This window comes from Tiliqua scincoides, chromosome 1 (assembly GCF_035046505.1).
Source record: "Tiliqua scincoides isolate rTilSci1 chromosome 1, rTilSci1.hap2, whole genome shotgun sequence".
Classification (NCBI taxonomy): Eukaryota; Metazoa; Chordata; class Lepidosauria; order Squamata; family Scincidae; genus Tiliqua; species Tiliqua scincoides.
In genome coordinates this window covers 63,902,500-63,906,272 of record NC_089821.1, presented here as the reverse complement: position 1 = coordinate 63,906,272, position 3,773 = coordinate 63,902,500, and positions in this window count along the sequence as shown.

Sequence of the window (3,773 nt, the reverse complement as noted above, 5' to 3'; positions counted from 1 at the left end):
TGACTGGTTTGTTTTATCCAGATATTGAGTCCTTCCCAAGGACCTGGGACGCCTGGTTTTTACCCTATTTTTATATTATAAATACCATTGCAAAATGTAAGCTGGTCCCAGTAAAGTTGCATTTTGCAGTTGATTGATGGTAATTTCTGTGGCCTCTATGCTGTTCAGGTGCTCTTCAAGATGTTTTGGAATAGTACCAAGGGCACCAATCACCACTGGGATCACTTTGGTCTTCTTCCGACACAGCTTTTCAATTTCTATTCAGAAATCTTTGTATTTTGTTGTTTTTTCCAGTTTTTTTCTTCTACTCTGCTATCAATCGCTATATCAATTATTCTAGTATTGCTATATCAATGATTTTGACTTATTTTTGCTATATCTCTATGGCACAATCCTGACTCGTCATTGGGCTGGCGCAAGTCCCTTGTGCTGGCCCAGGAGGATCACAAACGTAAGGCACGTTTGTGCCTCCTTGAGAGTTGGCTGGGGTGTGTGTGGAAGTACATCGGCCTGCGGAGGCTGAATGCAGCCTCTGCACAAATGGAGGGAGTGAGCCTTGTGTTGGCCAGCTTGGCTGACGCAAGGTGCTGTGGAAGGCGGGGAGGAGGTGGGAGGGAGGCGTTCAGGGGCGGGGGGAGGGTGGCCTTGGAGGCAGGTGGGTGGGGAGCGGGAGACAGGGCTGAGATTCGACAGTTATGCTAGATTCTAGCCCCCATACCCGAGCAGCACAGAGCAGCTTCAAGTCGTTCCGCTCTCCTTGGACTTGTGCCACCTCAGGAGATGGTGCAAGTCCAAGAAGACCAATTGGGGCTGCAGTGGCTGACCTGGGGGTAAGGGGAAGAGTTTCCCCTTACCTTCGGCTGAGCCACTTTGCAGCCCTATCTTGTGCTGGATACAGCACAAGCCTCCTGGCTTGCCTGTTCCAGCACAAGATAGGATTGCGCTGCACATCAATGATTTTGACTTGTTTTTCTTTCTTCTTGACTACAGTTATGTCTGGGGTATTGTACGATAGATGTTTGTCTTTCTGTAGTCAGAAATCCCATGATATTTTGGCATCTTCATTTTCAAGGACTTTTTCAGTTTTGTGGTCCCACCAGTTTCTGGCTGCAGGTAGCTTGTATTTTTTTTTACAGGTGTTCCAGTGTTTCATTGTTGCTATGTTGTCATGCCTTTGTCTGTAGACTGTACAATCTTTTTACAGCAACTAAATAGGTGGTTCACTGTTTCATCTGTTTCTTTTCAAATAACCTCTTCTGGCTGGGCGAGACTTAGAATAGCATATCATTACTTCTCTGTTGGTGTTTTTAGTTAATTTTTTTCCACTTAAGCGATGTTTCTTCCAGTAGCCCTACAGTATCCTGTCCTGGTTGCTCAACTGGAGAGCCTGAGTCCTGTAGCCCACTTATCACCAGATGTCCAGGAACTCCAGTACCTGGTGCAGTCCTTGTTGATCCAGGAGATAACCAAGCTGGTATAGACTTTGTATTCCTTTTTTGCACCATGCTAGAAATGGGTTTGGGACACATTTAGTCTGACTTCTCAGCAGAGGCCTGTCTGGTTTGGGTGGTGTTTTGCCAATTTCCTTTGCCAAACCTGGTCCAGAAACTTATGTCCATTTTAAGCTAAGCTAATAGCCCTAATCCTGCAGAAAGCAGTGCTGAATCCCACCACTAGCACCACTGAATCCCATTCCTCTTTCCTCCACTCTCCCACTAACAGCTTCTCCAACCGCTGCAGGAACACCTTGGCTCTTAGCAGCTCCTGGATGTAGCAGCCTCCAGTGTCTCCAGCAAACTCTGTTCTAGCAGTCTCCAGTAGTCTCTGTTCATGCAGTCCATCAGTCAGTCCATTTAATCAGTCTGTCCTATTTTCTCCAAGCTCCTTCCTTCTGCTCTCTCATAGCCCAATCCTGAGCTGCCTGGCACGCAGGGCTGCAATGGCACAAAAATGGCTGCCGAAGCACCCTGAGCACAACCAGGCAGCTGCTGCTGGCTTCTCAGAATGGAGCTACTAGATTATAGAACAGCTCTGGAATGTCCCATGTCAGACTGTGATTTACTCAGAGGTAGATCCCATTGCTTTCCATGGGTGTTATTCTTAAATAATGGTGCACTGAATTGTAGCCTGGGACTTTGTTTCAGATGGAAATGAGGATTACATTCTAGTGCTATAAAAAACAGATGTTTGCCAAACATTTGCAGAATAGAAGGAGGGTGCAGAAGGGTCAGGTGTGATCCTGCCAAAGAGAATGAGGCACACTTTATTTAAATGGAAGCGATGACCCCTAGCTTCACTCCCTGGAGGAGTGAAAATGTTAATTTGGCTACAGCTTGTCCCAAAGCCTGGGAGACTAAGGGCCCAATCCTATCCAACTTTCCAGTGCCTGTGCAACCGTAATGCAGGCCTGGGGAAAAGGAACAAATGTTCCCTTACCTAGAGGAGGCCTCAGTGACTCCCCTACTGCAGGAGGTAGTGCATGCCTTATTGGCACAGCTGCACAAGTGCTGGAAAACTGGATAGGATATGGCCCTAAGGCTACAGTCCTATCTACAATTTCCTTGGAACAAGTCACATTAACTGTACTTCTGAGTAAATATGCATAGAATGGCTGTAATTGCCCTGTAGCTTGATTCAAAGGGGGGGGGGAAGAATCAGAGCCTTGCCACTGCTTTTGAAGAGATTAACAAGGTGCTTATGCAGTACTGTGTACTGTTCCCTTCTGTGTAATTGAACAGCCCAGAGGGAAGGAGGAGATAACTTATGCTTCTCCCTGTCATTTTGCTCTCCTCTGGGCTTCTCCTAGCTCAGGGGTCGGCAACCTGCGGCTCTAGAGCCGCATGTGGCTCTTTCAGCTGTCTGCTGTGGCTCCTCCAGGTGACAGTGGCAAAGGGGTTAACAGGAGGCACCTGTGTTGGGAGGGCAGGCTGCTTTCCTCTGCCCCCTGAGCTCACTGCCCTCCTCTCCCTTCACCCCCACCTGCCCCTCATTGGTTTCCCTTTTCAATTTTGCCCGCTCTGCAGGCTTAAGCTCCCTGTTTTTCCCTTACCCAACTCTCCAGCAGGCTCAGCCAATCAGCATCCAGCAGGCTCCTGGCTTTTTCTGTTGGAATGGCTCAGGGCCCTTCACTGGCTGACCACCAGCCAATCCTGAGCTGCCCTCCTCCTCAGCCATTGCAAGCCCTTGCAGCCCGCCTTTCCTTGAGCAGGTCCCCACTCAGTGCAAGGAGAGGCTTTTCCTCCACAGCAGAGGAGACATCCTGTGTGTCTACTCAGTAGCAAGCCCCCTTACAGCGGATGAAGCTTACTCCCAGGAAAGGGTGCCTGGGATGGCAGCCTTGGAGCCTGCTCAAGGCCAAGTGCAAGGATGGGTGAGTGGGAGCCCGCACAGGTCTGTTCAAGAGTAAGCCCCATGTAGTCCCTGGGCTACTCCCAGGAAGGTGTGGAGGGCTGTAGCCTCAGCCTCCTCCTGTGCAGGTCCACTCGCAGATAAGCCCTGCTGTAGTCAGTGAGGCTTCCTCCCAGGAAGGTGTGGAGGGCTGCAGCCTCAGCCCCCTCCTATGCAGGTCTACTCACAAGTAGTCAGTGAGGCTTCCTCCCAGGAAAGTGTGGAGAGGACTGCAACCTGAGAGCTCCAACCAACTTGTCTGCTCAGAAGTCCCATTGTAGCCAATGGGGCTTACTCCCAGGATAGTGTGGAGAGGGTTGCAGCCTGGGTGAGGGAGGGCAGCAGGCAGGGCAGAAGCTGGCCTGTGGCTGCCCCCCTTCTCTTCC